The 14,917-nt window shown below is 39.2% G+C and overlaps 1 pseudogene; it reads right to left on the bottom strand.

The window, feature by feature from the left end:
- Positions 1 to 14,917, bottom strand: part of LOC128663230 (NAD(P) transhydrogenase, mitochondrial-like) — a 402,446-nt pseudogene that overhangs the window by 322,667 nt on the left and 64,862 nt on the right.

The following is a 14,917-nucleotide window of genomic DNA, read 5'->3' as shown; positions in this document are numbered from 1 at the left end:
GTCTGACCCCCTATTACTGTATATATATATATAGTGACACTATTTAACCCCCAGTACTGTATATAGTAAGTTAGTGACACAGTCTGTAATCTGCTGGTGAGAGAGCTGGCCTGACCCTACCCGCCCAGTACTTTATAAAGTGACCACAGTAGTCAGTGACATGGTCCACCCCCCATACTGTATATAGTGGTACCGTATAGTGACACTGTTTACCCCCTGCCCCCCCATGCTGTAGTTACAAGGTCTGTAATTTGCTTGTTCCACAAACATACACACATACATGCATGCATAATTACACACACAGTCACATACATACATACACACATACACACAACATAAACACCAATGGGTAAAACAGAAACACTAACCCCTGTAGTCATGTCACACTCACATGATATCAGTGCAGGCAGTGGTAGGTTAACGTTTTTTATAAAGCTGGGCCCCCACCCTCAGGGGCCCAGTCGCACCTGCGACCTCTGCACCCCCTGTAGTTTCACCCCTGCATGTAGTTTTAAGATATCTTTAAATTCACTTCTATTTTTAAATGTGCTTTGTTCTCTTGGTATTCCTTCTTGAAATAGAATACGCACATATCCTACACTAGTGGGAGCTAGCTGCTGATTGGTGCCTGCACACATTTGTCTCTTGTGATTGGCTAACTAGATGTGTTCAGCTAGCTGCCAGTAGTGCAATGCTGTTCCTTCAGCAAAGTATAACAAGCGAATGAAGCAAATTTGTTATTAGAAGTAAATTGGAAAGTTGTTTAAAATTGTATGTTCTAACTGAATCATAAAAGAACATTTTGGGTTTTCCTCTCACTTTAATTGTTTGTAATGTTTATATTTTAATAGATGATATATTACAAGTGGCGTAATTTTTATATTCTTTTTATTAGTGTAACCATATTTTTACATGTATTTTTTATGTGTTTTGTGCAACTTTTTTGACGTGTAACAGTTAGTCAGAGCTCTGAAGTTGCACTACCCCGACGCACGATAGATTCAATTGCGCTCAAGCGAACACGTTTACTTTCAACTTATAATACGTGTGATACTTCTGATTTGCACAAAGAGCCGTGATAATCCCCTTATCTCTTGCATGCAACAACAGTTAGCGTGACACTTGTAATCTAGCCCTATATATACAGACCTGTTTTATTCACTTTTCTTATTATTAAGTGCTTTATATTTGTTATTGTGGCTCTCTTCTTTAATATTAATATATGAACAACTGATTTGCAATTGCCCTATTTGATATTTTCTTAACCCTCAATGCCATTTATAATATTGTTATATTGTCTGGATTGGCTCTTCCAAATAAGGAAAGTGGTGATTGGAGTTTGACCACTGAAAAACAATCACAGCAAACAAGGTGTTAATCTGTTTCTTATTACTATTGGAAGACAGCAGGAAAATGTTGTAATTACAAGGTCTTTACTGTCACTGAAATAAGAGTAAATTTCACACAATTTCTTGTCCTATGTTCACATTGGAAGATTTGATAAGCAGTTTGTTTAGCAGATAATGTTGTAGAACTTCTATTGGGTCTGCAAAACAATCACACATGGTCAAGAAAAACCTAAAAAAAAGGATGTATAAATAATTCCAGACCCTGAGTGCATGTTATGTGAAGCTGTTACCACCGTAACAAAAACTATAAAGCAAGGAAACACATAGTGACGTCTACAGATCAGAAATTAAACAATAAACAAGATACGCACATAGAAAAGAGAGAAGAAAACATCCAAACTTGAGGGAGACCAAATGAGCTGTCAAGAAGGATTGAAATGCAGGGGAAATAAATACTGACTTAAACTCTGTAGGAAAATGATATAATCAGCCTAAGTAAACCAATTGCTAGAAGAACCCCAAATGCCAAGAAAGTACAACAAAAATAGACTAGGACACCTGTAGTGGTAATGTCATGTCTGATTCCTCACATCCATTCCCCTAAGAATGAAAGAGGACCCAAGACATACATTAGAAATAGAAAAACACAAAATGTAAACAATGACTTCAAATAAAACAGTTATCAAAATAATAAAAGAATTTAAAATGAAAACAAACAAAGGATAAATATAATAAGCTGCAGAAGAATATATAAACATTATCCATTCCAGAAGGAGCATTAGATGATGTGATGGCTTAGCAGTTTTCTACCCTTTTTGGGGCAGGAGTTATTTGATATAGTTTCTGTCTAGCTGGATATGAAAACAGCGAATTCTTTACAAAACACCTGCTGAAACGCCAATAAAAGGTCATGGTTTAAGGCGTAGAACAAGTTGCAGATTACAACAACATGCATATGCCTTTAACTTATTTGTTATAAACACTCCAGGGTAGAAAATTAAATACAGTGAGAGATTTGCTTTAATTACATATAGGAAACTTGCCTTTAGTACAATGTCTGAAGCAAACACATCTTTTGTATTACTTAAAGTAGCACCGACTTCTTTGTATTGGTTATCTGAAAATTTTGCTTCTACCCCTGCTCCTTGCTCCACCTGGACATTGAAGCCTTGTTTAACCAAAGCCTGCACACCTGCAGGAGACACTGACACTCTCTTCTCATTCTTAAAAATTTCTTTTGGAACACCCACAACTAAATCTTTGAACTGGACACCTGAGGAAAAAAGAGAAAGTGTGAAGATTTGAAAAAATAATAAAAAAATAAATAAATCCAAGACACTGTAACATTTTACTTCTGTCTGCTGTGTATTTAAAGGGATACTAAACCCAATTTGTTTCTTTCATTATTCAGATAAATCATGCAATTGTAAGCAACTTTCTAATGTATTCCTATTACCAATATTTTTGTTCTCTTGCTATCTTTATTTGAAAAAGCAGGAATCTAAGCTAAGGAGACGGCCCATTTTTGGTTCAGCACCCTGGATAGCACTTGCTGATTGGTGGGTACATTTCGCCATCAATCAGGAAGCGCAATCCAGGTGCTGAACCAAAAATGGGCCGGCTCCTAAGCTTACATTCTTGCTATTCAAATAAAGATAGCAAAAGAACGAATAAAAATTGATAATAGGAGTAAATTAGAAAGTTGGTTAAAATTGCATTGAAATTAAAATGCTGCTGCAGATCCTCCATGTTTAGGAGTGAGTCAAACATCACCGCAAGTGAGGAAATTACTGGATGAGTCACACAGCCCAGGAGGTGCACGCTACACGCGTCTGAGCAAGCCGCTTAAAGATACAGAAAAAATGTGAAAAGTTGCACATAGAGGCATTGGAACGTGAGATAAAACTTAGCTTTTAATACACACAATTACAACATGAGGGCAGGTTGCAAAGATAAGCTCCTTACGTGTTTCGTGCCTGCACAGGGCACTTAATCATAGGAATACTGACTGAGCCAGATGCCCACCATTTAAAGGGATGCAGATAGGGTTACCACCTGTCCCTTAAAATACAGAACACTTATAAGTTACACATGCTGCAGGGTGTGCAGGGAGGAATATAAAATAGTGCTGTCCAGAAACACAATACATGTTCCTCCCTGCACACCCTGCAGCATCTGTAACTCATAAGTGTCCAGGAAAACATAGCTGAGGTGGCAACCCTAGATGCAGATTAAATTAAAAAGACATATACATATCAAAAAGTACAATATGCATTAAAGGTACACACATGGAAAGAAAGAACCCCAGTACATTCAATTGAACCACAAATACAAAATTGAAATATGGTTTATATGCAATAAACCTAGTTCATATTACACATCACAACGGAAACTCATATTTGTCCCCTAACATGTTAATCTTATACAGAGACATGCATATGTAATTATTAGTATGGTCAGCACCATTTTGTAATGTGTTAAACATGGTTTAAATATCATGTATATCATTCTGAAAATAGATATACATACAATAACATTCTAAAAGTATATATGTTATTATTATTTCTTTTGTCTTTGTTATAACTGCAGAACTGAATTCATAGTATATTTATTAGAGTGTAGCTTTTATAACCAACAGTATGTGGGTCAAACCTCTAGACAACCTAGATTGAGAATGAGGGAACACATTAAGGATACTAAAAACTATAGTAAGGATTCCGCTGTAGCTAGACATCACAAATTGGAACATATGACCAACACATTTAATATGAAGGTGAAGGTCATATACAAAATAAATAGTCCAATGAGGGGTGGAGATAGGAACAAACTACTGTTAAAAAAGGAATTATATTGGATCTATAAATTGAGGACAATCACCCCAAGGGGACTCAACAGAGAATGGGACATGAGTTTATTCACAGAATAGGTTTGATTCTCACATTATTGCAAATTAATTGTTTTAGCTAGGTTGTGTAGTTTAGGGCTCTATTTATCCTTTTAAGTTTAAAAAAGAAGTCCAAAACAAGTCAAAGAGATAACAAAGAAAAAAAACTAAATTTATGCTCAGCTGATAAATTTATTTATTTCTTGACACGGTGAGTCCACGGATCATCAATTAGTGTTGGGAATATCACTCCTGGCCAGCAGGAGGAGGCAAAGAGCATCACAGTAAAGCTGTTAAGTATCACTTCCCTTCTCACAACCCCCAGTCATTCGACCAAAGTAAAAGGAGAGAAAGGAAATAACACAAGGTGCAGAGGTGCCTGTGGTTTATATAAAAAAAACTGTTTGAAAAACAGGGAGGGACATGGACTCACCGTGTCAAGAAATAAATACATTTATCAGGTAAGCATAAATTTATTTTTCTTTCTTAAGACACGGTGAGTCCATGGATCATCAATTACTGTTGGGAATCAATACCCTAGCTACAGGACACAGATGATTAGGGAGGGCAAGACAGGTAACCTAAACAGAAAGCACCACTGCTTGCAGAACCTTTCTCCCAAAAGAAGCCTCAGCCGAGGCAAAAGTATCAAATTTATAGAATTTAGAAAAAGTTTGCAAGGAAGACCAAGTCGCAGCCTTACAAATCCTCAAGGCCTCATTCTTCAAGACCCAAGAAGAATACACCGCCCTAGTAGAATAAGCTTTAATTCTCTCAGGAGGTTGCTGTCCAGCAGATTCATATGCCAAGCGAATAATACTTCTCAACCAGAAAGAAAGAGAAGTGGCAATAGCTTTCTGAACCTTACGTTTTCCAGAAAAGCAAACAAACAAAGCAGAAGACTGACAAAAGTCCTTCACAGCTTGTAAATAAAATTTAAGAGCCTGCACAACATCTAAGTTGTGCAACAAACGTTCTTTATGAGAAGACGGATTAGGACAGAGAGAAGGAACAACAATTATCTTGATTAATATTTTTGTCCGAAACAACCTTAGGAAGAAAACCAAAACTTGGTACGGAGAGCAGCCTTATCCACATGAAAAATTAGATAAGGAGGGTCACACTGCAAAGCTGAGAGTTCAGAAACCCTCAGAGCAGAGGAAATAGCACTAAGAAACAAAACCTTCCAAGATAATAACTTAAAGGGACAGTATACTGTAAAATAGTTTTTCCCTTAATGTGTTTACGATTGCTTTGTTACCAACTGCAGAGTAAAAAATGTATGAAAATTAGCTTTTTAAGGCTTATTTGTGTATATTAAAGCTCTGATTTTGTGTTTTGAAGCCACAACCTAATAAAATGGGTTGAGCTTGTAGGTATAATCAGATCTCATTACTGTATCGCATTGTGCACATATACCTGCTACTTTATCTTATATCTGTCCTTAAAACAATCACCAGTACTTTGAGAGAACAATGAAAAATCAACATTGTATTACCTTATCTCTGCTATATCCGACTGGGAGTGTAATTTCTTCTGCTGGCTGTGTTTACAAAGCTTATCTATAGCTGGTACGCGCGGCCACAAACTTTCAGAATAGGTGGGGATACCACATGCTAAATCAACAATTTCAAATGCCAATATAAGGGTAAAGGAGCTACTTGCAAATAATTTAATACACTCCAGCAGGTAAAGTGGATCATTGGGAACAAATTAAAAGGGAGAAAATTTTTGAGTAAACTGTCCCTTTAATATCTATGGAATGCATAGGCTCAAACGGAGCCTGTTGTAAAACTCTAAGAACAAGGTTAAGACTCCAAGGTGGAGCAACAGATTTAAACAAAGGTCTGATTCTGACCAGGGCCTGACAAAAGAATTGAACATCTGGCACGTCCGCCAGACGCTTGTGCAGCAAGATAGATAAGGCAGAAATCTGACCCTTGAGGGTACTGACAGATAACCCTTTCTCTAGGCCTTCCTGGAGAAAAGATAATATCCTTGGGATCTTGACCTTATTACAAGAATATCCTTTAGATTCACACAAAAAAAGATATTTATGACATATATTATGGTAAATCTTTCTAGTGAAAGGCTTACGAGCCTGAACCATGGTCTCTATCTACTGATTCGGAAAAACCATGCTTAGCTAAAATTAAGCGTTCAATCTCCAAGCAATCAGCTTCAGAGAAAGGAGATTTGAATGAAGGAAGGGCCCCTGAAGCAGAAGATCCTTCCTCAGCGTAAGTCTCCACAGAGGTAGAGACAACATCTCTACTAGATCTGTATACCAGATCCTGCGAGGCCACGCAGGAGCTATTAGAATCACCGACTCTCTCTCCTGCTTGATCTGAGCGATGACTCGCGGGAGGAGAGCAATCGGGGAAAAGCGATAAGACAATCTGAAGTTCCAAGGGACTGCCAGAGCATGTATCAGAAAGGCTTTAGGATCTCTCAAACTCGACCCGTACTTTGGGAGCTTGGTGTTCTGACGAGACACCATCAGATCCAATTCCGGTAAACCGAATTTGGTTGTTAACCTGGAGAACACTTCCAGGTGGATTTCCCACTCCCCGGGATGGAAAGTCTGTCTGCTCAGAAAATCCGCTTCCCAATTGTCCACTCCTGGGATTTGGATGGCAGATAGACAGCAATTGTAAACCTCCGCCCACTGAACGATTCACGCCTCCTCCTTCATGGCTAAGGAACTCCGAGTTCCCCCCTGGTGGTTGAGGTCCATCTGGAACCTGATAAACCGGGCTAGAGCCAGCTGAGGCCAAGCCATCAAGCATTGAAGATCGTTCTCAACTCCAGAATGTTTATAGGGAGAGCAGATTCCTCCTTAGACCAAAGTCCTTGCACCTTCAACGAGTCCCAGACTGCTCCCCAACCCAACAGGCTGGTATCTGTGGTCACAATTACCCAAGAGGGTATCCGAAAACACATCCCCTGGGACAGATGTTCTTGAGACAGCCACCATGGAAGGGAGTCCCTTGCTGATTGATCCAGAACTATCCTCTGAGATAGGTCTGTATAATCCCCGTTCCACTGGGCGAGCATGCAAAGCTGTAGAGGTCTCAAATGGAACCGAGCAAAAGGAACTATTTCCATGGAAGCCACCATCAACCCGATTACTTCCATGCATTGGGCCACTGATGGATGAACTGCCGACTGTTGGGACAGGCAAACGGAAAGAATCTTGGCTCTTCTGACCTCCGTCAGAAATATTTTCATAGATAGAGAATATATAATGGTTTCTAAAAACTCTTGTAGTTGAAACAAGAGAACTTTTCTCCAAATTGACCTTCCAACCGTGGGAATGAAGAAACGCCAACAAGATCTTTGTATGAGTCTCTGCTAGTTGCAAGGATGGTGACTGAACCAGAATGTCGTCCAGATAAGGTGCCACTGCAATTCCCCGGGCCTGAATTACTGCCAATAGAGCTCCCAGGACTTTTGAGAAAATTCAGGGAGCTGTGGTGAGGCCAAATGGAAGCACTACAAAGTGAAAATGTTTGTCTAGATAGGCAAATCTCAGATATTTGTGATGATCCCTGTGAATGGAAACGTGCAGGTACACATTCTTCAGGTCTATGGTCGTCATGAATTGACCTTCTTGAATAAGAGAAAGAATGGAGCGGATAGTCTCCATCTTGAAGGACGGCACTCTGAGGAATCTGTTTAGTAGCTTTAGATCTAGAATGGGCCTGAAAGCTCCCTCTTTTTTGGGAACCACAAACAGGTTGGAGTAAAACCAGAGACCCTGTTCCTGACTTGGGACTGGAACTATCACTCCCAAGAGGGAAAGATCCTGTACAAATTTCAAGAACGCCTCTCTTTTTATCCAGGCTTCAGATAATCTTGAGAGGTGGAACCTGCCCCTGGGAGGAAAAGTCTTGAACTCTAACTTGTACCCCTGGGAAACTATGTCCACTCCCCATGGGTCTGGAACATCTTGTTCCCAAGCTTGCAAGAACTGAGAGAGTCTGCCCCCCACTTGATCTGATCCCGGATCAGGGGCAAACCCTTCATGCTGACTTTGAATCAGCTGCGTGTTTCTTAGATTGCTTCCCCTTGTTGCAAGACTGACCGGGCTTCCAAGAGGGCTTGGATTGTTCCTGCTTGGTAGAGGCAGGGGAAGACTTACCTCTGAAGTTACGAAAGGAATGAAAATTAGTCTGACGTCCCTTTGATTTGTTCTTCATGTCTTGAGGCCGAAAGGATCCTTTACCACCCGTGATATCGGAAATAATTTCTGTCAATTCAGGCCTGAACAAGGTCTTTCCCTTGTAAGGGATTGCCAAAAGTTTTAGTTTTAGAAGAAACTTAATATTTGGCCCCCAAATTGGCTAACTTGGGAGCCTTTATCCTATCCTGAATCTCCTCCAAAGGAGTTTCAGGTTGAAGGGACTCCGGCAAAGCGTCAAACCAATAGGCTCCCACACTGGCTACTATAGCAATGCATACCGCCGTTTGCCATTGTAACCCCTGATGAGAATACATCTTCTTTAAAAAGGCCTCCAGCTTTTTATCCATCGGATCTTTAAAAGAGCAACTATCCTCAATAGGAATGGTAGTTCTTTTGGCCAGAGTGGAAATCCCCCCCTTCCATCTTTGGAACCATCTGCCAGGACACTTTAATGGAGTCGGCCACTGGGAACATTTTCCTAAAGACAGGGGAGGGGGAAAATTCCATTCCCTGGTAATAATCTCTGTGGCACGGTCTGGCACTGGAAACACCTCCCCAGGTGAGGGAACATCAAAGTATCTAATTAATTTACCAGACTTTTTAGGGTTGACAATGATAGGCGTATCGGAGTCGTCCAAGGTAGCCAAAACCTCCTTTAACAAAACATGGAGGTGCTCAAGCTTGAATCTGAAAGAAAGCACTACAGCATCAGAAGAAGGAATTACACTATCCGAATCTGAGATTTCACCATCAGAGGCTACCGAAGTATCTTCCTCTTCCGATCTATGTGAAAGAGGAACCCGGTTAGCCTGAACAGGATTTGATACCTTATCTGATTCTATAATTTTTCTCTTACTCTTCCCCTGCAGCATGGGAAGGGCAGCCAGCGCCTCAGATACTGCAGAGGATACCTGGGTCGCAATCTCAGCCTTCATAAACACTCCATCTGGAGATTAAGAGGAACCGCAGGGCACTGCATGTGATGTTACCACAGATTGGGAGATTTTGGGGAGAGGCTGTGGCAATGCCTGTACGGCATCATCCTGAGGGAATGGTGGCTCAGAATTAAACAGTTTGTCTTTATACATAAAAGTTCTATCAATACAAGAACTGCGAAAAGGCAAAGCGGGTTCTACTTGGGTATCCAAACAAAGTTTGCACTCAACAGTAGGCCTAGACTCCAAGACCATCTTGCACCAGAAATTTAAAGGGACAGACAACACCAGAATTTTTGTTGTTTAAAAAGAAAGATAATCCCTTTATAACCCATTCCCCAGTTTTGCACAACCAACACAGTTTTAATACACTTTTAACTTCTGTGATTACCTTTTATCTAAGCATCTGCAGACTGCCCCCCTATTTCAGTTCTTTTGACAGACTTGCATTTTAGCCAATTAGTGCTCATTCCAGGGTAACTTCACGTGCATGAGTTCAATGTTATCTACAGGGAGTGCAGAATTATTAGGCAAATGAGTATTTTGACCACATCATCCTCTTTATGCATGTTGTCTTACTCCAAGCTGTATAGGCTCGAAAGCCTACTACCAATTAAGCATATTAGGTGATGTGCATCTCTGTAATGAGAAGGGGTGTGGTCTAATGACATCAACACCCTATATCAGGTGTGCATAATTATTAGGCAACTTCCTTTCCTTTGGCAAAATGGGTCAAAAGAAGGACTTGACAGGCTCAGAAAAGTAAAAAATAGTGAGATATCTTGCAGAGGGATGCAGCACTCTTAAAATTGCAAAGCTTCTGAAGCGTGATCATCGAACAATCAAGCGTTTCATTCAAAATAGTCAACAGGGTCGCAAGAAGCGTGTGGAAAAACCAAGGCGCAAAATAACTGCCCATGAACTGAGAAAAGTCAAGCGTGCAGCTGCCAAGATGCCACTTGCCACCAGTTTGGCCATATTTCAGAGCTGCAACATCACTGGAGTGCCCAAAAGCACAAGCTGTGCAATACTCAGAGACATGGCCAAGGTAAGAAAGGCTGAAAGACGACCACCACTGAACAAGACACACAAGCTGAAACGTCAAGACTGGGCCAAGAAATATCTCAAGACTGATTTTTCTAAGGTTTTATGGACTGATGAAATGAGAGTGAGTCTTGATGGGCCAGATGGATGGGCCCGTGGCTGGATTGGTAAAGGGCAGAGAGCTCCAGTCCGACTCAGACGCCAGCAAGGTGGAGGTGGAGTACTGGTTTGGGCTGGTATCATCAAAGATCAGCTTGTGGGGCCTTTTTGGGTTGAGGATGGAGTCAAGCTCAACTCCCAGTCCTACTGCCAGTTTCTGGAAGACACCTTCTTCAAGCAGTGGTACAGGAAGAAGTCTGCATCCTTCAAGAAAAACATGATTTTCATGCAGGACAATGCTCCATCACACGTGTCCAAGTACTCCACAGCGTGGCTGGCAAGAAAGGGTATAAAAGAAGAAAATCTAATGACATGGCCTCCTTGTTCACCTGATCTGAACCCCATTGAGAACCTGTGGTCCATCATCAAATGTGAGATTTAGAAGGAGGGAAAACAGTACACCTCTCTGAACAGTGTCTGGGAGGCTGTGGTTGCTGCTGCACGTGACGCAATGTTGATGGTGAACAGATCAAAACACTGACAGAATCCATGGATGGCAGGCTTTTGAGTGTCCTTGCAAAGAAAGGTGGCTATATTGGTCACTGATTTGTTTTTGTTTTGTTTTTGAATGTCAGAAATGTATATTTGTGAATGTTGAGATGTTATATTGGTTTCACTGGTAAAAATAAATAATTGAAATGGGTATATATTTGTTTTTTGTTAAGTTGCCTAATAATTATGCATAGTAATAGTCACCTGCACACACAGATATCCCCCTAAAATAGCTTAAACTAAAAACAAACTAAAAACTACTTCCAAAAATATTCAGCTTTGATATTAATGAGTTTTTTGGGTTCATTGAGAACATGGTTGTTGTTCAATAATAAAATTAATCCTCAAAAATACAACTTGCCTAATAATTCTGCACTCCCTGTATATGAAACACATGAACTAATGCCCTCTAGTGGTCAAAATGCATTCAGATTAGAGGCAGTCTTCAAGATATAAGAAATTAGCATATGAACCTCCTAGATTTAGCTTTCAACTAAGAATACCAAGAGAACAAAGCAAAATTGGTGATAAAAGTAAATTGGAAAGTTGTTTAAAATGATATTCCCTATTTAAATCATGAAAGTTTTTTGGACTTGACTTTCCCTTTAAGCACAATTTTTCAAAGAAAAAAACCTTTTTAATTTCTATTTATTAAAAATGTTACTGTCTCTTTAAAGATATTCGATAATAAATGCGACAGTCTATGGCTTCAAAATCCCTTATTCTGTTAACAAGTGATTTGACATTAACCAGAGTTTATATATATATGAATTGTAATAACTGCCTGAGCAGTCTCTACACCTTAGCGCTAAGCTGAGGTGACTACCTGCTCCTCCTGACACGGAATGATCAGCTAGAAACTTCCGATCTGCAGGAGAACCGGAGCGACACAGCAGAAAGGAAGAGGACTAAAATAGGCCCCCAAAAAATAGCGACTGCATGTATAAGCAGTTTCGCTGTCACCAATAAATATTAAAATTAAAATTCCCTCCTACCGCCACACAGTACCCTGCATCCTGCCTGAAAAATCCTGACCTTCAAGAATATATGTCCCCAATATGGTGCAGCAATATGCTGTAGTGCTAAAATAGATTCCATTAGAAATATAATGGCACTTACCTGCACCCCTGACTGTCCGGCAGGATGACAGCTCACTGGTATGAGAGGAAGCCGCTCCTCACAGAGACCTGTGTATAGAAGAAGGAACAAAGTAAGCCTACTCTGGCATTCTGAGTGATCTGTCAGGAAAACACAGTGAGGCCCACCCCACAAGTTCCTAACTGCTTAAAAGCTACCACAGCCCTGCTGAAGAGACTAACGTGTAGTACAGCTAAACCCAGTTGTCAGGGAAGATCAGAGCAAGCCTGCTTAGGCTTCCAAAATAAAAAAATCTTGATAGAAGAATCTTAATTAGACACCTAAAACTTCACCTCCTCCTTGCACTGAAGGCAAAGAGAATGACTGGGGGTTGTGGGAAGGGAAGTGATACTTAATAGCTTTTCTGTGGTGCTCTTTGCCTCCTCCTGCTGAACAGGAATGATATTCCCAACAGTAATTGATGATCCGTGGACTCACCGTGTCTTAAGAAAGAAAGTAATAATAATAACATATATATTTTTAGAATGTTTTTGTATGTATATACATATCTATTTTCAGAATGATATACATGATATTTAAACCATGTTTAACACATTACAAAATGGTGCTGACCATACTAATAATTACATACAGTATGCATGTCTCTGTATAAGATTAACATGTTATTGGACAAATATGCGTTTCCGTTGTGATGTGTAATACGAACTAGGATTATTGCATTTAAACCATATTTAAATTTTGTATTTGTGGTTCAGTTGAATGTACTGGGGATCTTTCTTTCCATGTGTGTATATTGTGCATTTTTTTATGTATAATTGAAACTTGCCCTCATGTTTTAATTGTGTGCATTTATCTCACGTTACAGTGCCTCTGGTGTGCAGCTTTTCACATTTTTTTCTGCTTAAAACTGCATGCTCTATCTAAATCATGAAAGAAAAAATGTCGGTTTAGTATCCCTTTAACAATTAGAAATTGATGCATATGCATATTACAATGTCATAATAGAGTGAATGGTAAGTATGCTATTATAGGTATATGCTAGAATTCTGAGCAAGATGTTTTTTGTTTTTTTAAATAAAATAATGTCTGAGCCATAAATACTTGGTGTGTGTCATATTATCACAAATGTCTTCATGGCAGAAAATGTCATAGCAGAATAACTAAGAGAACATTGAATAAAAATATGTTGACTTCCAAGAGAAGTCAGTGGAATAGTGTTACTTTTGAACTGTATATAACTAAAATTTGATGAAATTAGTTTGTGTTTATTTTGGATATTTAGTGACACAGTGTAACTATTTAGCCATTCTGCTCAAGCAGCTAAATTGATCTGTTCTTTATGTTTTATTTCTGTAAATATTAATGCAGTATTTGCATTTACACTTTAAAATAATTACTGCAATTTGTTCGAACATGCACAGTGTTCCTTTTGTAGGCATATTACTGTAGTCTTTGTGAAATACCAAGTTCTTTTTGTAGTAGGTGTTAAACACATAGCTAAAATACCGCTTAGGAGCAGCAGAGAATTGCTGGTGCTGAGTGGAAACCTGCTGATAGTTGCTAACCAATTAGAGCATGCACATTTTCCACTATGATGGTCCTTTAAAACATTTATTTAAATAGATGAATTAACTGACAAATGAAGCAATATACAAAATGTTATATATAGCAAGCAGAGCTCTAGTCCTTTTAGCTGCCAGGGTTTACTGCTATATAAGTAGCAGCAGCTGCTCAATCATTAATGCCACAATCACAATCTATTGGTGATTTGCTCCCGAAAACGCATTAGGATTTCCAACCGAATTTTGAGCTGAGTGATCTATGCTATATTGTTTCCTTTGTTAAAGACCTGAATTTTCTTGTGTTTTGTTTTACAGCTATGCAGTACTAGTTCATATTTGCCATATAGATAAACATTGTGCTCACTTCCGTGGAGTAATTTATGAGTTAGAACTGATTGGCTAAAATGTAAGTCTGTCAAAATAACTGAAATAAAGGGGCAGTCTGCAAAGGCTTAGATACAAGGTAATCACAGAAGTAAAAATGTATATTAATATAACTGTGTTTTTTATACAAAACTGGGGAATGGCTAATAAAGGGATTATCTATCTTTTTAAACAATAACAATTCTGGATTAGACTGTCCCTTTAACCTACTGTCATCCTAATACATCCTCAATACTTAGGGCCGGATTTAACAAGTAGAAGATGCTGCTGTGTCCAGCCTAGGGACAGTCAAGTAAAAAAAAAAACTTTCATGATTTAAATAGGGCATGTAATTTTAAACAACTTTCCAATTTACTTTTATTACCAATTTTGCTTTGTTCTCTTGTTATTCTTAGTTGAAAGCTAAATCTAGGAGGTATATATGCTAATTTTTTAGACCTTGAAGGCCACCTCTAATCTGAATGCATTTTGACAGTTTTTCACCACTAGAGGGCGTTAGTTCATGTGTTTCATATAGATAACATTGAGCTCAGGCACGTGAAGCTCCTAAGAGCAAGCACTGATTGGCTAAAAATGCAAGTCTGTCAAAAGAACTGAAATAAGGGGGCAGTTTGCAGAGCCATAGATACAAGGTAATCACAGAGGTAAAAAGTAATAAAAGGATTATCTACCTTTTTAAACAACAAAAATTCTGGTGTTTACTGTCCCTTTAAGGCCCGCCTGAAACCTAAGTTTAGAAGCAGCAGCTGTAAGACCGCTGCTCCTTAACTTGTCCGCCACCTTTTAGGTGGAGGACTGAAATCATCCCGATTAGATCTGATTGG

The sequence above is a fragment of the Bombina bombina genome, chromosome 6 (genome assembly GCF_027579735.1).
Source record: "Bombina bombina isolate aBomBom1 chromosome 6, aBomBom1.pri, whole genome shotgun sequence".
In the NCBI taxonomy this organism is placed as follows: domain Eukaryota; kingdom Metazoa; phylum Chordata; class Amphibia; order Anura; family Bombinatoridae; genus Bombina; species Bombina bombina.
The sequence above is the reverse complement of the archived record's forward strand: the minus strand, read 5'-3'. Positions and strand labels throughout refer to the sequence as shown.